Source organism: Ambystoma mexicanum, chromosome 7q (assembly GCF_040938575.1).
Source record: "Ambystoma mexicanum isolate Mex_15411 chromosome 7q, UKY_AmexF1_1, whole genome shotgun sequence".
Lineage (NCBI taxonomy): Eukaryota > Metazoa > Chordata > Amphibia > Caudata > Ambystomatidae > Ambystoma > Ambystoma mexicanum.
In genome coordinates this window covers 442,970,353-442,996,295 of record NC_090941.1, presented here as the reverse complement: position 1 = coordinate 442,996,295, position 25,943 = coordinate 442,970,353, and the positions used below count along the sequence as shown (strand labels likewise).

The following is a 25,943-nucleotide window of genomic DNA, read 5'->3' as shown; positions in this document are numbered from 1 at the left end:
AGTGGGTTCAAACATCCCACAGCTGACTGGAAATAAGACTTTTGAAGATCAAACTAATGAATTAAAGCATTTTTGGAGTAATACTTATATTGAGAGCCACCGAATGAAGAAAGAGTATCACCATCATTGCCAACGTAAAGAGAGGATAATATTTGAACAAGATTGTAACCATCATTGCCAAAGTAAAGAGGGGGCAATATTTGGACAAGACAAAAATCAGCATTGTCTAAGCCAAAGAAAGGCAATTATAAATAAAAGAGGATATTGTTTCCCTAGTAGTCTACAAAGAAGGAAACTACCTGAAAGGCAAGATGACAACCAGCGTTGCCTAAGCCACAGAAGGGCAATTATAACTAAAAGGGGAACCAGCTTTCCTAAAGAGAGAAACTTGAAGCAGACACATTACCAGCAGTTAACTGGTGGAGTAGAGGAAATGAAGTGGGATGGAGAGAAGTACTCCTTGTAGCAATTATCAAGGGGGAAAGGAATATAACCAGCATTGCGTATGGCAAACAAAACCGTGACAATATGTGTTGTACCCTTCTGAAAGAAGTTGTGAACTTCAATTCTGGTGAAAGTTAAAGACTTTGCTAGATTTTTAAAGGAAGTCTGTTGTTATGCTCACCTTGTATCCACGGGGACACCACTCAGCCTGGTTGGATGATATGTGCCTCAAACCAGCTACCCGATACCCGGGTGGTGCCTCCGATGGAAGTTGAGCCTTGTTTCTGTATAAGGCGTGCTCTCTGTCCTGCTCTCTTGGGCCGGGGTGCGTAGTCTCAAGTGGGCGTGGGCGACTGAGTTACTTCACTGGTGCGAGCCCTTTCAAGTGTCTTTAAGGTAGGTCTTGCTGTTTGCAGTCTTTGTATTCAATACTGTTTGTGGTTAATGTCTTTTCTCTTCTCTTTAGGTGTCCAAAGAGATTTGGCGTTTTCGTGCAGGCTGGGTTGAGCACCTGCCGGTAATGGATGGCACAGAGTGCACGATGCTGTCCGGTAAGTAATGCGCAATGCACGGCACTGCTTCACCTTGTATATGCTAACCTGTGTCTTCCTCTTTCTTTTGCAGGACGCAATGCACTTTTCCAGTGGGCGTGATGTTCCGGGACGATGCTGACCAAGAGGCGACTAACCAGGTGAGATTCTTGTGATGTCCACAGGTAAGCAGAAACATGAGTTAACGATGGGATGAAGACAGGATGGTGTTCACAGGTAAGATTCCTATAACGTTGTTCTTTTTCCCCTCTGCAGGTTTGCTGTTCCAAGAGTTGCTGGTATCAAGGACACTGGAGACCGGACTGGACACAGTGAGCATTATGCTGCAAACTGCAGAATAATGTGAAGCGTGTTGCTGCTTGGGTGTGGTTTAAATAGCCTTCCAGTAAAGTAGTCCAGGTAAAGTAGTCCCAGGCCACCATACCCAAAACACTATACCACATAGCTCAGTTCTTGGGAACTGGGCTATGTGAGTGCCTCCATGTTAACTGCAGGCTCAAAGAAAGTAGTCCCAAGTAAATAGTTCCAATTTAAAGATGTTCTCCATCATGAATATGAGCCTGGCGCAAAAAGGCGCCAGGACTGCCTCCACAAGAGTCTCAGATGAGGTTGTAAGGCCTCTGAGGCCAGAATGGAATCCGGAAACCTGGCCCTACCTGGCAGGTTGACTTGCCAGTGGGGGTCTGGGATAAGGGTCATGACATCACTCCCCCCCAAGGCCCCTCTCATGGTGGTTCTTCTGCCTGGTCCTGGCCTGGTTGGAAAATTCTGATGGAATTACTTAATCAGACGGGGTGCATGGATGTTCTCGCTGGGTTCCCAGGATCTGTCTTGAGGGCTGTATCCTTTCCAATTGATTAGGTAATATAACTTGGACCTGGTGTATTTGGAGTCCAGGATATCCTTTACTTCAAACTCAGGTTGTCTGTCAACCATCAAAGATTCTGGTGGTGTCGTAACCAGTGTACCGGGTTGTACCGGTTTCATAGTGACATGTGGAACACAGGGTGAATTTGCATGTTGGATGGTAATGCTAATTTGACAGCTACCAGGTTGATTATAGATTTGATGGAGTAAGGTCCCAGATACCGAGGACGAAAGGTCTGGGTTCCTTTTATGGGTACGTATTTTGATGCTAACCAAACCTTGTCTCCAACTTGATAGTCGGGGGCCTTTCTTCAATGTTGGTCAGCGAATTTCTTTTGTCTGTGCTTGGCTTGAATTAGATGTTCTGCTACCTTTTTAAAGGCCTAGGAGATGATCATATGAAGGTTTTTACCTCTGGCATTTCCAAAGTGGTTGGAAGGTCTTATTCAGAAGTACGTGGTTGTCTACCGTATAGGACGTAGAAAGGGGTTTGTCCCGTGCTGGAATGTAACAAACTATTGTAAGCATATTCTGCTATCCATAACAAGTCTTTCCAATTTCCTTCCACTTGATGCAGTATGCAATGCAACTATTGCTCCAGTGTTTGATTAGTTCTTTCTGTTTGGCCATCCATTTGAGGATGGTGACTGGTGGATAGTCGGATGTTGATTTGAGCCATTGAGCAACACTTTTTCCAGAAGTTCGACACAAACTGACTACCTCGATCAGAGACCAGAACTGATGGGAAGCCATGTAACCGAACAATATTTTCCAGGAACACCTTTGCTAAACTGGATGCATCAGGAAGACCTTTAAAAGGAATTAAGTGTGCCATTTTTGAGAATAAGTCTACAACCACTAAAATAGTGTTGAATCCCTGACTGGGAGGTAGGTCTGTAATGAAGTCGAGGGAAAGTGTGTTCCATGGTGCGGGAGGGATTTCCAATGGTTGAAGAAGAGCAGCTGGTTTCTGCTTTTGTGATTTGTTTTTTGCACACACACACTGCACGACTGGATAAATTGGATAATGTCTTTACGCCAAGTACGCCATCACTAGTTCCGCTTTACCTTGGCTAGGGTCTTGGCAATCCCAGGGTGACCTTCCATCAAGGAATCGTGATAATCTGAAATGACTTGCTGTTGTAGATCCTTATTGGGCAAATATAAATGGTCCCTAAAATATGGTAGTTGATCTTTAACAGTGAATTGTCCCCCTTGAGTACACCATTCTAGCAAGGTGTTAGGACCCATTACATGCTGGATCTTGTCATGGAGTTCGGTTTGTGTCAAAGCTGTCGTGAGGCCTAAGAGTTTGTCCTCGGGAATAATGGCTACTGGATCTGGAGTTGTATATACCTTTTCATCAATGCCCATGCGGGACAAGGGGTCCGCCTTTCCATTGCAGACTCCTGCTGGATATGTGATTACATAATCATATTCTGCAAAGAAAAGGTCCCACCGCAGTTGTCGTGAAGATTGAGCCTTTGCTGTTTTTAGGTATTGCAGGTTTCGATGATCTGTGATTACTGTGACGGTATGTCTGGCTCCCAGGAGATAATGTCGCCATGCTTTAAAAGCGGATTTAATAGCCAAGAGTTCTTTGTTTGTGATAGCATAGTTGAGCTCTGGAGGTGAAAATGTTCACGACCTGAAGGCCACGGGATGTAACTGGCCAGTTTCAGGGTCCCTTTGTGAGAGAACAGCTCCCATAGCCATACTGGAGGCATCTGTTTCCACGATGTAAGGGAGATCTGGACAAGGGTGACATAGGACTGGGGCAGAAGTGAATTTTTTCTTAAGCTCTTGGAAGGCCCTCTCTGCTTCTTCGTTCCAAATGAACTTCTTATTGTTTTTTCGCAGTAGTAGTGTAATCAGATGCACAATTTGAGAGAAGTCTGGGATGAATCAGAGGTAGAAGTTTGCAAAACCCAGCATGCTCTGGATTCCCTTTGGTGAAGTTGGTGATGGGCAATTTAAAATGGCATCTACCTTGTGCATATCCATTCTGATTACTTTCGGAGTGAGGATGAAACCAAGGAATTCCACTTCGGTTACATGAAAAAAGCATTTTTCGGGCTTAGCATACAGTTGATGTTGGCGGAGCTTGGTGAGAACGGAGCGGACGTGCTTAACATGGTCTTGTTTCGAGGCTGAAAACACTAAGATGTCATCTATGTAGATCAAGGCACAAACATCGATTAATTCCTGCAAGCCATCGTTCATGAAGTACTGGCATGCAGCAGGAGCATTGCAAAGTCCAAAAGGCATTACCTGGTATTCATACAAGCCATATTTGGTACGAAAGGTGGTTTTCCATTCATCTCCTTTCTTTACTCGGACCAGGTGGTACGCTCCTCTAAGGTCTAATTTGGTATACATTTTGGCATCCTTGACTTGGTCTAACAATTCGGGAATGAGTGGCAGTGGATAGCGATTCTTTACGGTGATCTGGTTTAGTGCGCGGTAATCGATGCAGGTCCTCAAATGTCCTTCCTTCTTTGATATGAAGAATAAGGGACTGGCTGCCGGTGATTTAGACAGGTGGATAAACCCATTTGCCAGGTACTGGTCTAGATAGGATTTCAAATTAAGGTTCTCTGGTTCTGTGAGTGCATAGTTTCTGCCACAAGGAATTTGTGTACCAGGTATGAGGTCAATATGGCAGTCATAGGGCCTGGGCGGCGGTAGCGTGTTAGCTTGTTCTTTCTGGAACACATCCTGGAAATCTTGGTATTCGCTCGGTAAAGTACTAGTCACACCAAGTGTCAATGCCACTGTTCTGGGAGTCGCAGATTTGGATATGTCGGGTTCCTCTTCTTCTTGATAGTAGCAGGTAGGAGCGCAGTCATCGGGAAAAGCCAGCTTCCTTGCACGCCAATCTATCTGAGGATTGTGAGCTACTAACCATGGCATCCCTAATATTAGCCGGAACTGAGCCGCCTTGATGAGATCAAAGGCAATAGATTATCAGTGTCCATCCTGGCACAGTAGGGTTAATCCTGCTGCACATCGGGTTACTGGTCCGGAAGCTATTTCTGTCCCATCCACGGTGGAAACCTTTTCAGTGGTCAACTTTGAACATAAGGGAAGCCTCATCTCTGCTGCCAGTTCTTGATCTATATAATTCCCAACTGCTCTGCTGTCTATGTATGCCTCAACGGCGTTCATCCGAGACAGTGTTGGTGATTGATTAGGATCACTGGTATTGCAAAGTGTGAGGTCGGTGGCTCTTTCTTCTCACTCGACAAACTGACCTCTACGTTTGTCGAGCTTTGTAGTTTTCCGACTCCTTGCTATCGTCCTTCTCTGTGACCCCTACAATTCTACTTGGAAGTTTCACTGGGCAATCTTTGAGGAAGTGCCCTGATTTTCCGCAGTACAAACCTGGCTGCTGTTGCCTTCTCTTGTCTCTTTCAGTTTTTGTTAATGGGGGTCACACACCTCCGATTTGCATGGGTTCTACAGTGTTCTCTGACACGCATGAGACATTGTCCTTTGACCGAACATAAATGGCCTGAGTGTCTGATCTAGTCTGATCTGTCTTTCGATCTTGTAATCTGTGATCTAGTTGCACAACCAGATTGATGAATTAGTTACAGTCTCTGGGCGGGTCAACCACCTGAGCTAGAATGTCCTTCAATTCTGCCCGTAAACCTCGATGAAACAATGTGGTCCTTTTGTTTACTGGCCACCCAGCTTCAACAACTAATCTTTTAAAGGTTGCTATATACGTTAACAAGTCTTGATTCCCCTGCCGGAGTGACAAAAGTTTGTTGTCTACTGCTTGTTCTTGGGTATGACGAGCAAAGAGTTTCTCCATTTCCCTCTGGAACCTCCCAAAGTCATGTAACAGTGGATCATCATGGTTCACAAGTGGTACGGACCAATTCGCCGCGCTACCGCTCAGGTATGACAAAACAAAAGCAACCCGTGCCTGGTCGTTGGGAAATGCACCAGGTCTGCAAAGAAAATGAAGACAACATTGATTCATGAATGTAGCATACTTCCTGGGATCTCCAGAGAATTGTTCAGGTTATGCTAAAGGAACTTCCCTTGGAAGAGTTATTTGTACTGGAGTGGTTGATGAGGTTGGTGCTTTTACCGGCGGGTTATTTCCAGGCAATGGAGTCTGTCCTGCCTGCGATTGGAGTAATTGTCTACTGATTTCCTCGGTACGATCTTTGATTACAAATAGATCCCTCCAGAGAGCATTGGTCTCTTGCCTGGCTGAATGAACTTTGGCACGTAACTGTCCCAATAACTGAACTAATTGGTCGATTTCTGATGTCTCCATGGTGCCCAGGTGGATTATGTTATTGTAGGCTTCGTGTTCTGTTACGCTCACCTGGTATCCACGGGGATGCCACTCAGCCCTGGTTGGATGATATGCGCCTCAAACCCTCTTCCCGATCTCGGGTGGTGCCTCCGATGGAAGTTGAGCCTTGTTTCTGTATAAGGCGTGCTCTCCGTCCTGCTCTCTTGAGCAGGGGTGCGTAGTCTCAAGTGGGCGTGGGCGACCGAGTTACTTCACTGGTGCAAGCCCTTTCAAGTGTCTTTAAGGTAGGTCTTGCTGCCGTGCAGTCTTTGTATTCAATACTGTTCATGGTTAATGTCTTTTCTATTCTCTTTAGGTGTGCAAGAGATTTGGCAATTTCGTGCAGGCTGGGTTGAGCACCTGCGGTAATGGATGGCGCAGAGTGCGAGATGCTGTCCGGTAAGTAATGCGCAATGCGTGGCGCTGCTTCGCCTCGTACATGCTAACCTGTGTCTTCCTCTTTCTTTTGCAGGCCGCAATGTTCTTTTCCGGCGGGCGTGATGTTCCGGGACGATGGTGACCAATAGGCAACTAACCAGTTGAGATTCTTGTGATGTCCGTTGTTCGTGTGAAGCCGTTAGTATGTATTCACTAATGCTGTCCTTCTCTCTCTCCTTTTCAGGTTGCTTCGTTCCAGAAAGCATGCAGTGCACAGAAGATGTAGTTCACTGTTTCGACTGTCCATAGGTAAGCAGAATCATGAGTTAACGATGGGCTGAAGACAGGATGGTGTTCACAGGTAAGATTCCTATAACAATGTTCTTTTTCCCATCTGCAGGTTCGCTGTTCCAAGGGTTGCTTGTATCAAGGACACTGGAGACAGGACTGGACACAGTGAGCGTTACGCTGCAAACTGCAGAATAACATGAAGGATGTTCTGTTGCTTGGGTGTGGTTTAAATAGCCTTCGAGGAAAGTAGTCCAGGTAAAGTAGTCCCAGGCCACCACACCCAAAACACTATACCGCATAGCTCAGTTCTTGGGAACTGGGCAATGTGAGTGCCTCCATGTTGACTGCAGGCCCAAAGAAAGTAGTCCCAAGTAAATAGTCCTGATTTAAAGATGTTCTCCATCATGAATATGAGCCTGGCGCCAAAGGCGCCAGGACTGACTCAAAGAGAGTCTCGGATGAGGTTGTAAGGCCTCTGAGGCCATAATGGAACCCCGAAACCTGGCCCTACCTGGCAGGTTGACTTACCAGTGGGGGTCTGGGATAAGGGTGATGACACCTGTCCACAAAGTAGTTGTAGTAGTGGTAGGAGTTTTATCCTGGCCGGCAAGTATATGAGGACATTGATTATTAGCGGTTAGTCCTGGCAGGTTAGTGGACTAGGAAGAAGACTTTAAAGTACTGTTTTGTGGTGGAAGGTTGTGGTGGAAAAGGGGCATGTCCACTAATGTTTTATGATGTGAACTGTGGTAAAACCATGCAGACAACACATTATTGTTTATGAAGAAGAAATGTGAAAGTGGTTGTTCTTCAAAGAAGAGAAGTTATATTGAAAGCTAACTAGAAGTTTGAAGCCATTTTGTTTTATTAAGAAAGAGCTTGTGGAAACTTTGAACAATCATAATTTTGAAGAGTGATACATCTTTTTTAGCAAATCCAAGTGCTAAGTGAAATACTTACAGAGTGAAGTGAACTTTGTATTGCATTTGGAGCAGAACTTGGATATTGAAAATAACTTTCTTGATTGAAACTTTGGTCTGGAAAATCCTGCATTAATCCTTGGAAAGGGGATCTAACCCAGCTTACAAGGATACATGTTTATAAAAATGTATATTTGAATATAACCTGTATTTCTTTGAGTCTGACTGGCCATGTGATACCTGTATGATTTTGTTGTATGTATAAATATGTGGGACAGAAACCTTTTGATATTATAGTTTTTTGCTTTAGTGTTAGTTTGACAGACAGGGAAGTCCTTGTTAGATTAGGAAAAGTGAGGCATTTTTCTCACCAGTATTATTTAATAAAATGGCTACTTGTGAAAAAACTCTATCTACTTGTCTACCTCGCATTTCTGACTCCCAGCACATATGTTGCTTAGCACATTCCATGATTTGGCCCAAGGAATGAAGTTCATTGATAGACATGGTGTGCGTAAGTGGGCATGTCAACTATGCAGGTTGTGCCATGGCATTTCATAAGTACATATTTTCATGGGCTTTGATTCATGACGGTGGTTAGTTGGCATAGTCAGGTGGCCTTACCGTCACTGACATTTCCATATTGCCACGGTCTTGTTAGCAAGCTGTCGATTGCTTTAGGCATTTATGGTGCAAGGGCAATGAATGTATGCTTTAGATATATCTGTGCTGGATGAGTAGGACTTCATTTTGTGTCTACTGGGGAGACGAAACGTGTAGCCATTTTGTACAAGGATATGTTTTAGGAAGATGTTTTCAGTTTCTTTTGTAAGAGGTGTAAGTGTGTTTGGGAATTGCTATGGTGAAGGTGTTTCTGGCTATGTTTGGCTTGACTGTGAAGAGCTGTATTCAAAGTATTCACACATGACAGTGTATTGTGGAAATATAGATATGTCCTTGCTTTGCCCGTATTGTAGGGATGATGGTATGGATGTGTTGTAACAAATGTGCTTTATGATCTTGAATGCAACAGCCTTGTAGATGTAACGTCCGATGTGGCTGATGAGCTGTGACAGAGGTGTGTGGCTATGCAGTTTTATGCGAGTTATTTGAAGGGAAGTTCACCTGTAGTGAAGTTTTCAATTGTGGAAGGGGATAAGATGCACTATGTTGTACTGCTATCAGTTGTATGCTGGAACGTCGATAAGGCCATTGAGAGTTATGTGGTGCACAGATGTGCATGTAGAGCTACATGTACCCTTGTGTATGCACACCCTGTATCCTTGCACTTCCGCAACCTGGATGTGTCCTCCTTTGCTATGGTGCCAAATGTAAAGTATGTATTACCATACAGGTGTCCTTCTGGTGATCATCTGGCAAACACATTGAAGTGGTGTCCAGTGGAGAGTGTCATTTTGTAAGAGGCCACAGTAGTGAACCAGTGCATCCAAGGTGTGTTCAAATTGAGACCACAACACTTATACAGTGTTTGAAGGAGTAGAGCGATTGCATGGGATTTTCATCAGTGTAGTGTCAGTTTTGTGTGACTCATCATGCACACAGCATCTATGTGAAGTGATGGGCAGATTATCCATGCTGTGCATCCTCCCTCCAACCATGCGCCTGACATTTCCACCTCCTGCAGTTGTCACTTAGGTGTCCTTCATCCACTGGTCCGTCACTTACTGCTTCTTTGCCTTAGCACTGATGCCTGGGCAAAGTTTTATTTGTCAAGTGACCAATAGATTACTAAAATGAGGTCTATCTAGACGTCTGTGTTGTATTATAAACATTATAGCAGTAGTTGGTTCACAGTTAAATACAGTTGAAGATGTCTGAGAGGACAGGGGTGAGGCTGAAGGAGCATGATAGTAGGGTTATGATACAAATGTTAAGTACTGTGGGGCTGGTGTCTCTGTATGGTGGCAGAGACAGTTTATGAATTCAGCGTGGTGCGTCCTGGGATACTGGCAGCACAGACAGGCACAGACATGATCTGTGGCCTTTTGTCAGCAGCCTTCTATCGAGAGGCCGGCTTCCGCCTGCCGGCGGTCCTGATTGGATAGAAGATAGAGCAGGACCCAATCACACAGTGGCTTTGCGGGTCGCTAGGCGACGAGTGCCCGAAGTTGTGACAGACATTTTGGGAAAGATCTTGGTGGCAAGATTCGTAAAATTCAAACTTCCCTCGCTGGAAGTTGTTGCACGTAGGGATGCCTCAATTCAAAGGTAACTCGGATAATTGTGGGAAGGCAGGCAAAAACAGTGCACGAGGTACCGCGGGATGAGCTGCTAGGACTCACCAGCCTGATATGGTGTGGAACGAAAAAGGATGGTCGTGCTTCTCCTGAAGCAGACGAGGGGATGGGCTGCTGCTCTCCCTCTGTGAACTGCAGCACAGAATGGATGGGGAGAACAGACAGACGATCCTAAGGCACAGTGCATTTAGATTGTGCAAGTGAACAGACGGCCACAGGGAGGGGGAGGTCAAATGCACCCGGTCAGTAGAGACTGGGGTAAGTACAGAGAGAGAGACACTCTCATGGGTTATTTCTCAAGTGCAGTGAGGGTGGGGTATAGTGCCCTGAGGCAAGTGCGAGGGAGGACTGGCGGCGGGGTAGCTGGGACCTGCAAGACCCTGACGTACACCAGGCAGCCAGTCAGCAAGCTGTAAGGAAGAGAAGGGAGAGAGGGGAAGAGCAGAGAGCTAGGTTAGCAGGGTAAAGGGAGAGAGAAGGAAGAGGAGAAGAGGAAGGTCTTGAGGAGTTTCCAGAGCTTAAGAAGATCAGGCTCAAGTGCCATGCAATGTTTTCCGTCTCACTAACACTTTTGCATGCTGTTAATGATTTTTCTGTAAATTATGGCCTGCGAGTATGATGTGTGTAAGTAAGGTTTGGGTGAGTGAGGGGTTTGATATGTGCCTGGGCAAACCTACTTATTTTGTGGGCAGTGGTTCTGATTTCTTTTGCCTATGAAAATTATGTTCTTTACATTGCACGTATCCCGCATGATACTTGATGCTTTCGTTACCACCTATAACACCAACACAAGTAAAGAAAATGAACAGGGCAAGGTGTTACCTTGCCTGTTGGGTAGGACTCATATTATGATTTTTTTCTTCTTTTTCCCTTGTTCCATGGCAAAAGCCACTAGAGCCCTATATTAATTGTGCCAAGGAAAATGCACGCCTGTATTTGTATCGTGGTTGGGCGAGCATAAGACATGATGATATGCATACCTTATTGTAGGGCTCTATTGGTTTCCGGCATGGAACAAAGGAAAAAGAAAAAAGAATCATAATATGAGTCCTGCTCAGAAGGGAAGGGAAGGAAACACCTGGCCATATTTATTTTCTTTCATTGTATATTGATTGGTAATTGAAGAACACAGTGTTATAATGTTGTGTATTAACACGAGTGCATGTCCTACTAACACCGAAGCCCATAAACTGCTGTACATATGCGATGCCACATGAATAATATCAAAACCCTTAACAGTTTGAGCACGAGCCATGCATTCCAGCAAAAACCAGATTAGCATTGCAACGAAATATAAAATGAAAAGAGAAACAGGATTTCAATGCTATCTTGAAAAAAAAAACAGCATTATAATGAAATCTATTAAATAACCGTGAAAAGCATACAGCTGTTAGCTACTGGAAAATCCAAAGATCCAATTTTGAAAATGTCAAATCTAATAGCAAAATATATTTTTTTCTGCATCTGGGTCACAGATTTTCTCACCATGGAGTCGGAAAATATAAATGTAAATGTGGTCCTAATGGCTTTAAATAAAACTGAAATAAAATAAGAAATCACTGGAATAGCGTACACTAACCAAACAAGAAATTATAACAAATAACAGCGTGTCAATGCTCCGGTGCAGTAATGATTTTAAATGAGTGTGGCAATATTTACCGGTCAGGGTGTTCGCTTAACATTTTTTTTTTCTTTTTTCTTTTTGGAAGTGTCAATACCATCACTGTTTATAGCGAACTGCTTACATATGCTGATTTAACACTTGAATTAATGTTAAAATATGCTTTAGTCATGCCATAAATGTTTTGCAAAATCTGGTATTTACACTGAAAGCAGCAAGCATGCTAAACACAGTAATGAAACAGTTCTGCTATGCTGGACGCATGGCATTTTACAATACATGCAATATACAACATGGCCCAATGTGTTCTGAAAATCAAACGCTGTTGTCAGAAAATAGGCAGAGAAGTAACAGATCTGCAGATGCCGATAGACTGCCGATGAGAAAGTGGGATAACCTTCAGGGGTGTCGCTCATTAAAATGCACTGTTTGATAGACACCATCACTGCTCTCGACACTTAACACAATTACGTTTTTAATGAGCTAGTCATGCTGAGTGGCCTGGGTATCAGATAAGACTTGGCAAAGGTTATCTAGTTGTCACTGGCTTGTGAGAACACTGTAGTTGTAAAATGTGTGGTTCCTGTGAATTAAGTGCTTGTCCTGAGCATCCTTGTAACCCACTGGGAATTGTTTAAAACCTATAACTAATGTATTGTAGACACGGAGGATAGGTGTGCACAGCGGAAAATACTGAAATGATTGCTCGGATAGTTGAGCAGAGAACAACCTGACACCAGAAATGTTAAAAAAAGAAAACTACAAGTATACTTTTTATGCGCAATGGCTTCCCTATTTGTTAAAAAAAAGCGCATGTCTTTCCGGACACACTAAAATCAATGCACAAAAGGAAATTGAAATATCTAAAGTGTGCATAGGCTTTGCAGGTGATGTTAGGCTGTTGAGTTTTCATTCTGCCATTTAATAGTCCCCGGCACTGCCGAGAGGAACTGCATGTTTACTATATGAGGTGTTGGGGTAGAGCTGTGGCATGGTAGTGCATGTCATAATGTTGCTTTGGTGTGGTAAGGCACGCTATGGAAAACATGATTTCTGAGACACAAGCATTCCCAATTATTTAATGTTGCTGGACTATGCAGCCATGCAACCATCCTTTAGAGCTATTTAAGTGTAACCCTCATCTGCATTTACCTTCCAAAACCCATGTGGTTTTACAGAAGGCCTGGACCAGTTGCCATGATAAAGCTACCTCCCTTGCTTTCCTTTTCTCTACTGCAGGGGTCTGCAAACTGTGGCTCTCCAGATGTTCTGGACTACGAGTACCAGGATCTCTCACCATTGATTATGCTGGCTAGAGGTGTTGGAAATTGTAGTCCCAAACATCAGAAGAGCCAAAGGTTGCAGCACCCCGCTGTACTGCATGAAGATCCCCAGTGAACTTTCTGCACTGAAGTGAAGAGCGTGATAGGCATGGTAGGGCTTGAGTTGGTTACTTAGAAAATCGGTGCATGGACCATAATGGACCCGATATGTGATACACATCACTTTTACTATTATACAGTGAGTCATTTGTAGCCAGTGGACAACCAGAAGAACAAGGGACATGTCTTAACATGTGTTAGTCCCTGCCAGCACATGGGATACAATGCTCTGAATGATCAACAGCTGTCTTGTAGCATAGACATTGACAAGGCTGACTGCAATGAACTTTACAGTGACTATAACTGATAATACTATTACCACTACTATTACTACTGATAATAATAATTAATAATAAATAATAATAATAATAATACTAATAATGATAATAATACAATAACACACATGATGATAATAATACTAATGATAATAATAATGATAATGCCATGTTTCATAAAACGCGCTATGCTGCATTCCTTCTAAGAGTTATGAAAATACCTTTCTTTGATATACAATTTAATGTTAATTGGCCTCAGATGAATGAAAGGCGGGACACATATGCAAGTCTTTTCGAAACACCTTTGGCCTGCAGTACATCAGAAAGGTCAATGTTAATGCTAAACCCAAGACTATGGGCCTCATTACGACCTAGGCGGTAGCCATGCCGCTATTGGCGGCATGGCTGCCACCGAAATCGCGTCCGGGTTCCCAGAATGGGGAATTACCGGGCCATTACGAGTTTGGAGGGCCCAGTAATTCCTCCCTCCAGGAACCCGGGTCCGGACCTTCCCCATTCCCATTTCAGCCCCCATAGGGCTGAATGTGAATGGGAGAGGGAGCAAGCAACGGGCCAATTACGAGTGGCCCGTTGTTTGCTCCCTCTTCCCCTCGCGGGACCCGGTAAGGACGCCTGCTTTTACCAGGCGTCCTTACCGGGTCCCGCAAGGGGACCTCATAATGTGGTGCAACGGGTTTAACGGGTCCGCCTCCTTTTGCAGAGCCCGTTAACCTGTTCTGCCATGGTCGTAATGAGGCCCTATGTACTGATGATACTGGAGATAAGCATACACCATTGATGTGAATGCAAAAATTGAGTTACATAACCTTCTTAGGATGCCCATCTCCACATTTTCCTTTTAGCTGGATTAAGTTTCTACCAATTAGAGCCCCTGTATGTGTACATGCCACAATGCAATCCTTGTATAGACAGCTGGTGAGGCAGACCCTGGTGCAAGTGAATATATTGATGACCAATAAAAAGGGACGGCCACAAGGGGGATGAGAGTATACCTACACATTAACTTAAGTTATAAATAATGGAGACAACAGAATGCCTGGAGACACCATTAGCAATTGGATAGAAATGGAAATAAGCAGGTTCATGCTACCTGAACTCCACCTGCTGGCAAGGATCAGCCAATGTCTAAGAAATCTCCTTTAAATACACACTTCTTGCAGATTACTGATGAGTGCATACAAGTCTTGAAACACGGTTGATGGTGTGGCTGTGGCCGGAGAGACCCATTATCATCCACCATCATCCACCATTGGCTATAGAAGGAAGTATGCTTGCAGGAAGAAACCCCTTTTCCTGTGAAACTAAAATGTCACCTTTGTCTTACATGCAGAGCTTCTTCAATCAAAGACAGACAGTGCTCACGGTTGCTGGATATTGGTTTCACCCTTATTAGGGATCACCAGTGCAGTATATTATAATAGTCTTATGGTTGGAGCATTGGGGCATGTGAATCAAACATTACTTCTAATTCAAGTAATATAACAATCTTCCCTTTTCAACGTTTAAAACTGTAAAGGTTAGCCTGCGTGCAAGCAGAATCAATACCCTTGGTTGCAATGTCTGTGTGCAATAGACAGGATACATTCCGTTTGCATTGTTTAAGAGTGGAAACGAAATTAAGCAAAGTTCAGTATCTGTGTATGTATTCTAAGCTAGCCTTTTCAAGGGTAGAGCAAAGTTATCACCACCTGCATTCTAGGTATGCAAGTGTGCGTCTCAGATCTGAAGTAGACAGGCATGGTGTATGTGGTTCTGCATGCTGGTTAATAAAGGTGTTGGTGCCATTGTTTCAAGGGAGCCATTTGTGTTGTTGTCTACAATGTGAACATCTAGGCTGAGCATGAGACTACTGTGCATTGAGTACAGACAGAAGCAACTGGTGAAGGAGTGGAACACATATTAGTGTGGGTCATCATTTGCTGAATTTCTATGGACCGTGTCGTTATTCTGGAATAGAAAGAACATTTCATTTACGTGAGGGAGTTCAATACATACTTGAATCTTTTTGCCATTAAACCTCTGGCTTTGTGGTCCACTAATGATTCGAGTAGAATGCACAGTTAACATGCTAACACAGTGACCTTGTCAATTGTAACATGTCCAATAGACTATTTTGAAGAGAAGGCACAGAAGTTGGAATTCCAGAAAATAGCCTTCTGGATGGAGCACCAATGTGGTGATGTGTTTTTGTGGGATGCAATATGTCAAATTAAGTGATTCACCTTTAGCTTTCAAGAAGTCCTGTGAAAATCAATCTGTTAGGAATCCCAAGAGATGAACAATTTAGAATCTAATAATAGTAACTTCCCTGCGACTCCATATTAAAATAATTACAATTAGGTCAGAATGAGAGTCAGTTATTGGTTTAAATTTAAAATACTCGTTTTGGCAGAAAAGCTGTTTAGCCCCTGATCAGTATGATTGGATACATAACTTTAAGCTCCTATTTTGGAAGTTAGTCTATCATAATTACTAACCTCCTGAAAAGGTCATGCATTCCTGACATTTTTTTAAAGATAAAAGATATTTATAATGAGATATATTGTTGACTGGCTAAATGTTTTTAGTGAATAATGTTAATTTGTGGCATCTTTTGTGAATTGCATTATGTACACAATGACCTTATAATTGGTTTAGACCAGACTTTTATGTTTTAAGTTTCTTATAATAGACCTGGATGTTCCTAGTTGATACTTGGTAGCACTGGAGTTATACTAAGCCATAGGATCACATGTCAATGTCACTCTTTCGGTAAAGGTGAATATACAATGGTTTCTCAGTTCAAGACCTATAGTGTATTTGGATTATGTGATGGGGCTGAAGGGGCCCAGTGTATTTTTATAGCGGGCCTTGGTGGTCATGAGGGAGAACATGTGTTTCAATGCCCTTCTTAAAAAGGTTGATTATCAAAGTACATAAATCACTTCAAACTGGATAGTTCTCTATGCCAATTGAACTTGTTTTCTTTGGGTATTCTGGCTGTATCTGCGTGTGGTCGCTACACTCGGTATCAGATTGTATTGCTTGTAACGGAAATATCCACTACAGGCAGTGGTTGGTAACAAGTGGGTAGGCCACAGGGAGGAATGCAGTTTTCAAATGTTGTTGTAAATCCATACCCTCCAAGTTCAGAAGATGATCCATTAGGAAGATAATTGTTAATGAAACCAACTTCTGTACAGGCTCATTGTGTAAGACCCAAGGCCCATTTTCTAAAACAATATACAACCCTGATGTTTCAATGTTCCGGGGCCACAATTTAGGGATGGGGGACACTCTTCTAGCCCCCCACCCACAATTTCGGAACTGCTATTTGCAACTAAATCCTATCTCTACCTGCGTTGTTTGTGATTGCTTGAATTAATTTACTTGGTGATTTATTTGGATTTCTACAATTTGATGCTATCGTGCATCAGATTTGCCATGCCCAGTTGCCACAATAATGGGAGTAACAGACAACTTCCTTTTGAAACCCTGTGTGCACACAAAGAATAGGTAAGATATCTTATTGAAAGCTCTATCAGGGTTTTTAAAGAAGGGCTACCCATGAAGAATGGTCTGTCTTTGGTTTTGCGTTACCTTGCATTATTTTGATAAAGAGGCAGATTGGTTAGACATAGAAATGGTAGGAAACATTTAATGGAGTATAATTAAAAGGGAAGTTTGAGGCAAAAGCAGAGTGAAGGATGGATGAACAAAATAATAATATTTGGCTACATAGGTAGGTGAGGAAATGATAGAAGTGAGCTGTGTGGAGAGAAAGAGAGGCAAATATGGGGAGGGCATGATAATCTAGAGGAAAGTGAATGTTGTTCTATTTTGATTTTGTCCCACAATGACAGAATACAAGCAAATCTAGAGTTGGATACTGAACGCTCGAATCTGGTAAACAGAAATATTCAAATATGCAAAGGCAAGTTTGGACGGTAATCAGGGAAGATTCAGTGAAAGTAGCATTGTGCCTCAAATAGAGCAATGACTGCATATTTTATGCCCATTCATTATCGACCTGAGACTTGTAAGTATTTAGAAGAATGGAGCTCCATCATAGTTTTAGAATAAGATCATTCATAGAAACAGAGGAAGGGACAATAAAGAGCAGTGAGCTCTAATTCGCCAACCTCAAATAGTCTGATTATGTCGCTATTGACAGATAAAGAAAAATATGTCGAGGATGATAAGTTAGTATAAGAGGAAGATATTATTGAGATGCTAGGTGCCTCAAGCTTACATCTCAATCTTAATGCCAGGCGAATGCTAGTGATACAAGTGCAAACACAGTCAAACTGCTTCCATCGAGTGCAGACTCAAAGTGCAGTGGGAGTGAATTTATGCCATAAGCTCCATGCTCAAACCCCAGCCAGGCAGGCAAAAATAACTTCAACCACTATACGTCAGGCAGATGTATTACTGGTGAGACAAATGTAAAATTGCAAACCTCACTGACACAGTTAACAGGAGTGGGTGTTAATGGATTTGATAGCCCGGTAATAGTGCATGTCGCATGGACACCTGGGCATTTGTGGAATTTATCCAAAGAGTTTCCAGATGTAAGGGAGGAGCCAGATATATTTACTGAGAAGTTAAATATAGTAATTCAGTGTTACAACCCCTCCTGAGCTCACATCACTCAGAGCATGCAATTGATAATGCCAGCCTAGGTGTACCAACGTTTGACACAAGAAAGTGATTAGCCAACTAAGGATGTGGAAACTGGTGTGAAAATGCTGCATGCTAGAGATGATTTGATACTGAAAATTGCAAAAGTGTGCCCAAGAAAGACAGATTTTCCAAAAATTAATGATTGATTATAAGCAAGGGAAAGATAAGTAACCTGCAGATTACCTTGATAGGTTGCATTTTATTTTCACACATTATTCTGTTATAAATAAACTCAGTGAACCAATGCAGGAGACCTAAGCACATGGGTCTGGAACCTGCAGATCTCAAGATGTTCTAAACTGCGACTCTGATGTCCCCTCTCCATTGAGTATGCTGGTTAAGGCTGATATGTATTGTAGTCTAGAACACCTGGAGAGCCAAAGATTATAGACCCCTTCCTTCTCAGAAGCTCTTGTTCAGGGGGTTTTAACAAAAATTCAGCAACAGTTGAAGAGTGTTTGTGTGTGTGGTGACAAACAAAGCCCCTCTCTAAAAAGCTTTAAATAGTGAATCTTGTTTCTTGTCAGGAACAAAAGAGAGGGTTGAGCGAATCTAAATTTTTGTTGCACCAATTAAAAAGGTTGCAACAGCAGGGGCGGGGACATGCAATGTATGTCAATGTGAGTGGTAGTGGGTTAGCTGTTTAGAGAGGAACTGGGCAACCAAGGGGAAGAGGTAAATAAAGGTCATGGAGAAAGTGCCCCTGAACCACAAATGAATCAAAAGGGGTGTGTGTATGTAACTATTGCAAGGGGGACAGGCATCACATGTTTGAGTGCCTGAATTAGATGCAAGTCCAAGCGATCGGGACACTTACACCTTTTACCCCCTACATTTCTACATGTGACGGCAAAACTAATTCATGCACATTTCAACTAAAAGAATAGCAGCTAGAAATGTGAAAGAGAAAATTACATCATCATATATGCATTGTCATGGTCTATTTATTGAATGTGAAATGAATAGGAAACGTGTGCCCTGATTAGTGGATGAAGTGGAAAATCGACCAGTAATCAAATCTGAAGATTTCCCAAGTGTTCCCCTGCCATCAGACACTGAAAAGCTGGAGGTACTAACAACAATCCAACATTTCATTCTATGAGCAAACCCCTAACAATACCTGTTGGCCCAATTTCAGACAGTTATATGATTTATTTTTAACGATTGTTACCAGTACTTTTTAGGATGTGACCTGTTGTGTAAACTACAATGCAGCTGTAAATTACTATCTACTGTACTTCCTTGGACATTTAAAATAAGAATGAGTGTGAGATGACGGCAATGCTGCAAACATAACCCTTAGGTGAACAAAAAGTCTGGGTATATGAAGCAAGGCAAGTCTATGAAGAAATGTCCCTGGCAAAAGTGGCACAAGAGCTATGGTCACAGCATGCAAATAGGTGAGACTGATACAGAATGTTGTTCCAGTGCATAGTTGCAGAGAAACAGAGTGTCCCTTAAAACTAGAGGCAGGTGAACATGTTTCAATAATACATTAATCCTTGATGGTTCAAGGGATATTTGTGCCAACTACAAACTATGTTATATAGCAATTCTATCTAAAAAGAAACTGGAAAGAAAAGTATAAAAATTTGTATAAGATCTATTAGCAGTTAACACAGATATTTTAGCTACATTCCATATAATCCATAATCTTGCAACTATATTGGCATGCATTGGACCAAATGACACATGTTTTACAGTTGCTGATGTATGTTCTCCATTCTATCCTATTCCCATACACTCAGACTTTGAGTATGTGTTTGCTTTTGCTCATTCTGGGCTCCAGTATTGGTTGTGTTGCCCCAACATGGCTACAAAAAACAGTTTCTCATATTACGCTTCATGCTTGACTACAGCGTCAAATTGCAGTACCAGCACAGGTTACCAAACCCATGCTGCTCAGTGTCGACTTGTGTAAAAGATCAGAGTGTTGCCCCACAGCTATCCTTCCAGGGTACACAGAGAGACAGTTTCTATTCGCCCACATTTTCAAAAAGGGTTTAAACAATGTTCAATTCCCCCAGTTTCCTGTACTAGTGCTATGCTCGCTCAATCTACTGATCACATTATCTTTGATCACATAGCTTTCATTTGAGGTGTGTAAACAAGACACATTAGTCATATCAACTACACTAGTGGAAAAGGCCATACATCATTCAAACTGAAATTGAAATTGAAATTATGTGAAGAGAAGGTGCTAATTTGGGGTGTTATTAAACGGAAGTCCAGCCAACGGACTATAACTATGTCACCTCCCGTCCCAATTGGAAAAAAACATGGTGACATGCACGCAAATGCGTCCCACCTAAGTTTCCCATAGCATTAGATAACTTCTAACTAAATTAGAGCATGAAAAGCAACTCACCCTTAGGCGGCTGCTCACAAATCCCACTAATTTAAGGCATTTCCATCCTGGTGATGTGCCTAGAGTGGGTAATGTAGAATTAACTGCACCACCCTCAACAGCGATGTACATAGGTCAGACTTGCCCAGTGACACAGGGCCGCTGTGTTCCAACTGCACATGTGTGTGCCATAAGAGCCACTGTGAGGGACAGAGAACCATTAAGATTAATTCATGGAGAAACCAGGAAAGGAAGTCCAACAAAAGAAAAAACAATGTTGCGCTGAAAAACACATAGCCGCTTTCCATTGCCCGTACCATGAGAGCTTTAGAAAATCCGGCACAAATGGAGCTTGTGCTGGTGCAGGAAAAGCATATAGCATGCTTTAATGTCGGTATGATTCTGACACTAATTAGGTTTCCCAAATCAGTCAGCATGCAATTCCGACCTGCGTGTAGGCATACCCTATACAGCAACCAGTCGCCCATTCAAGGTGGCAACTCATACAAAATGGTAGAAATGCTGTGCCTAAGGTATATTGAGGTCATAGCAACATAACGGTCAAAAAAGTGTGCGAAAACTCCCGCAGTTACTCCAAAAAAAATCCCATCACATCGAGCATCCCTTTAAGTTTAAATGTAAGAGATTGTTAACCCAGGGACGAAATGGAGTACTCGCCTGTAAATGCCTGAGGCTTACCTGCTTTACAAGATGTTCTGACGCGGCCAGAGGGAGACAACCGGAAATGACGAACTTGCATCCTCCAGAAACTCCCAAACATAAATACTCATGCTGGGCGTTTTACATATTGCGTCTTGCGTCACGCATGCGAGTCCAAAGCTGGACTGCTCACTCTGCCTCTAACGGCACAATCGTCTGGGAAAAATACAGGAATAAACAAAGCGGAACATTGCTAAAACGCTCATATCGTAAGTCATACGGCTTGAATATGCATGCAGGCATCATCTAAGCTACACAGATGGTGCCAATATAAAGAATACACACAGACAGTAATGTTCCAGTTGATTTGCAAAGCCTACCTGCTAAACAGGTAGTGCCAATGTGGAGAATAAATGCAGCCAATGATGTTCCAGAGAGTTAGCAAAGCCTATCTAAGTGTCATGTTAAACGTCAAACAGGTCCAAGGGGCTGCAGACCTAACCTCACATAGAAGGCAAGAGGCAAACTGACATTGGTCACGATGGCTGAAACATAAATCAACCTTATAGAGCCATAATGCATATTCAAAAGGCCAGGAGACCAGAAAAAAGATATAGGTGCGGAAAACACACCTTAATCCAACAAAAAGAGAAGAGCTGAGAAGCCGAGTAATCAAACCATCGAATCACCTCAGTACTGTATGGCAGATCAACGGTTGAGCAAAACTGGCAACACTGGCAAACTGACTCTAGGGGGGTCTATGTAACGCTGATAGCCATTCCTCTTGGGCATTCAAGCCAATCATGTGGCTTTGGGTGTTGTATATCCACCAGTGTTCGCGTGTGGCAAATCTGTTAGCCACAGCATATTGGTCCGGCCCCCCTATCCGTTCCAATGCCCATCACCGTAAGTCATCACAGCTATGGTAATGCTCTAGAAAATGAGCAACTAGAGGCGAGGAAAGGTTACGGGTCCTGATCCTGGACTTATGTTCTGTGATCCTTAATTTAATAGGTCTAGATGTTTTGCCTATATAAGTCATCTCACATGGACATGTCACAGCATACAAAACGTTCTTAGAGTTACATGTGGTGTGGTCCCTAAGCTTCCAGGCCCTATAGTTAATGGTGACGGTTTTGGTAGCAGTCGTCGACCTGCACTGGCAACAATAGCCAAATGGAAAGTGGCCAGTGACCTTCTCTATCCCCTACATTTCAGTGATTGTTTTTGGTGCCTTGTTGGCTTGAGACCTGTCTGCCTGGGATAGCCAGCTCTTTAAATTATTTTCCTTTTTTGAATGCGTACATGGGGCGCTCCAAGTCTGAGATATTCATTTGAAGTAAGTGCCAGTGTTTGCTGATAGCCTTCTTGATCTATGCATGATATGTGCTGTAAGTCATAGCACAAACCATGCGTGACTTATTCAAATTCTCGTGAGTGTTTTTTGCCAGTAACACCTCTCTGTGTTGATATTGTGCCCTTTTGCGGGACTGTCGCAGTATATGGTGTGGATAGCCTCTGTGGGACAGTCTATCCTCTATGGTGTTAGCCTGGGCCAGGAAATCTTTTCTGTCAGTGCAATTTCGTCTGGCCCTTAGAAATTGCCCATAGGGGTTGCTCTCCCTTAGGGATTGAGGATTAAAGCTGTCGAAGTGCAAGATTGTGTTATGGTCGGTAGTTTTTCAGTAAAGGTCTACTGCGATGACTCCATCCTTGGCCTTTAACAAGAGGTCCAAAAACGGAATAGACTGTTGTTAGCGGACATGGTAAACCGGAGATGTTCATTCAGGGAGTTAATCCATGTCAATAATTGCTCATGGTCTCCTTTGGTTTTGTCCCAAATAATGATGTTATGGTATATATATATCTTGTCAAAAGAAATGGATTGCAAAAAAGGATTAAAATCATCGAAGATGGAGACTTTCTCAAAGGCCCACATGAATAAGGTAGCATAATTCGGGGCGAAAGAAGCGCCCATGGCGGTTCCTTTAATTTGTAAGTAAAAATCTTCTTTGAACCTAAAATAGTTCCTAGTTAAAGCGATTTCCAGCAGGTCAACGATCAACTCACTGGAAACCAACTGTGGATAGCTTCTAAGGTCCAAGAAGAATTTGATGATGGGCAATGACTCTGACTGTGGAATGTTGGAATATAAAGATTCCATGTCTAGGGTAATGAACAAATTATTCATGAGGTCAAAGGGTAGACCTTCCAGATGCACGATCGCATTGGTAGTGTCGGCCAGATAGGTCAGAGTATCAGCAGCCAGGGGTTTTAGAAAATAGTCAATATATTTACCCAAGGGCTCCAAAATGGAGCCACAAAGAGACACAATAGGTCTACCTGGGGGGTTGAGCATACTCTTGTGGACTTTGGGGAGGATATAAAATAGGGAGACCCTCGTCCCTTTGATGGTCAGGTCAGGAATTCAAATTCTATAGAGCTCATCACCATGATGGAAATGCCTTAAATCAGTGGGATTTGAGAGCAGCCGCCTAAAGGTGAGTTGCTTTCCATGCTCTAATTTAGTTAGATGTTATATAATGTTATGGGAAACTTAGGTGGGACACATTTGCGTACATGTCACCATGTTTTTTCCCAATTGGGACGGGAGGTGGGGTAGGCTTTTGGATCCCCTCTTTTCATTCTATCTGGAGATATTCTTTCTGCCCTGCTCATTCATGGCTGTATAACATACATATTTAACCTCTACTTTTTCGGCACGACCCTATCATTAATTCCTTGATCTATATATAGGCCTCTGGGACCAGCTTTTGAGGGTTGAGATCACGGTTAATACCTTTTCTCCCTCATTATGTCTCATGACTTATCTGAACTTCAGAGAATGGGAGAAGTTCCTCGTTTTTCACACACAGATCATCAGTTTTGAACTTGAGATTGATTTTTTCATGTTTCTTTTCTTTTTCTCTTATTACATCTGTTTTAGGTGTGATTTTGACTTTTAATATACAAAACTGTATTGTTAGTTTTTATTGTTGGATGTGTAAACAAAGACACAGATGAAATATCATGAAACATGATGTTTACGGGAATGCTATGTCCGGTAGAAGATGAGCATCATCTGTATTAAAGTTAGATGTGTTTTTTTCCATCGAAAGTACTAATTGCCAACAGTGCCAGGCTCACTATATTGTATGTAATTTACTGCCTTGCCACTTTAGTGGTTGACACAAGGCATCCCATGGTTAGCTTTAGTGTGTATTTTGATTATTATGTGTTTGCTGCATTGTTTCATTTTTTGCTTAATTACTCATATTTGTCCAGATTGCTTTGTTGTCTTAATTTTTGTTTCATCATCTAAATATGCCCAAGTGACCGAAGGCCCCCGATCCGAGTGATCCCCTTCACTTGTTTGGGATATCTGATTCGGCACTTGTATACTAGCATTTAGGAGTAATCAGATGGTTTTTCCTCTTTTTTCTTTTTCTTCTAGTCAAATTGTGAAATAAGCGCTTCACACTATGCTTTTTACTATTTATGCACAAGTATACATTAGATATGAGCTCTAGATGGTTTAATAAGTATTTTAATCAAAACATTTAAATAACAACAGTATTTTAAAATTATTTCTTGTTTTTTGTAGAGGTGATCTGTGGTGTGGATTAGGGGGTTCCTCTTGTCCCTCTTTCTTGTCGGATTAAGTCCCTTTGATCGAACATAGTTATATTCCGTTGGCAGGACTTCCGTTTAATATTATCTATTGCTTCCCCTCTGCCAGCGAGGAAGGGGTAACCCATCCATTGTCTTGTTGTGCTAATTTGGGGTGTATCATAGCTGCAGGGACTAGAAGTATTACATATTCCAAAATATATTTTCTTTTAGTAGTTCTCAAGCTAACTCTGATTAGTTTATCGAGATTTTTATTTTGTTTCAAAAGGGTACTGCCATCAATAGATGTTCGGATAGCATACATGGTGGGTCGGTTATAAGAAATGACTTATTGACACACACCCAAACTGTTGCAGTGGCAGAGAAAGCATTTGTCGAAGTATAAAATGGTGTTGCAAATGCACCCTGCATTGGGTTGACCAATTGTGAAACCCTGTTTCTCCTTGATTGTCAGGAAAAAGAAGAATATTCTCAAGCAGTATTAACATAAAAGCATGGTGACAAGCATCAACCACCAGAGTGTTATATCCCATCACACAAGGTTGATTCCTTGTTTGTGTTCAATACAAGCAGCTGCACTGGTGGTGCAGAGTTATGAAAATGTAGTGTTATTATCACCAGTTATTATTGCAGTACCTCAAAACATAGACACAACAATTATCTGAGCCTCAATAAATAGGGGATATTTTTGTCTAATTCAGCCAGTGTAAACCTTTTTAAGAAGTTCATTTTATATCCATCCTCATTACTGCAATGCCAGGCAGATGGAGCTCCTCATGATTGAAATGAATTATCATGGAGCTCATCAAACAGTGCAAGGATGTGTTAGCATCCCTTGATACAATTCTGATGAAGAGAACTACCTTGATGGGTCTTGTTTGAGAAATGAAAGCAGAGGGATGAAATCAGGAAATCAGGAAGTTTAATATGCATTATATCCACAAATAGCAGAACTTGTTACATTTAAACAAGATTTAACTATACTAAAAGACAATTTTCACTGACTCCACCTACACATTTGGGACAGTGCATGACTATGGAAGATTAAGGAAGAAAAGAGGTCTATTGACTGCCACAGACCCATGGCTAAACAATGAACAGTAGCGAAGATCCCTTCTTAAATCATTGCTGTTGCCCAGAGAATTAGCGATAGTAAAATTTGTATTGAACCAAGTCATGACATATGACATAAACTGAGGAAATGCACTTGTAGGCCAAGTGATAAGCGAGGCTGCCATTACTCTGCTCCCTTTGTAGAGAACAAAATGTCACAAAGAGAAGTTCAATTTATTCTTTCACCACGTTGCATACTTTATTAGCT

At 42.3% G+C, this 25,943-nt stretch overlaps 1 long non-coding RNA gene across 1 annotated transcript in view; it reads right to left on the bottom strand.

The window, feature by feature from the left end:
- Positions 1–21,075, bottom strand: part of LOC138528267 (uncharacterized) — a 38,820-nt gene extending 17,745 nt beyond the window's left edge. The window contains exon 1 of the long non-coding RNA XR_011284107.1: positions 21,032–21,075. This is a non-coding gene — a long non-coding RNA (uncharacterized lncRNA). The remainder of the gene's footprint in view (positions 1–21,031) is intronic.
- Between the last annotated feature and the right edge of the window lie 4,868 nt (positions 21,076–25,943).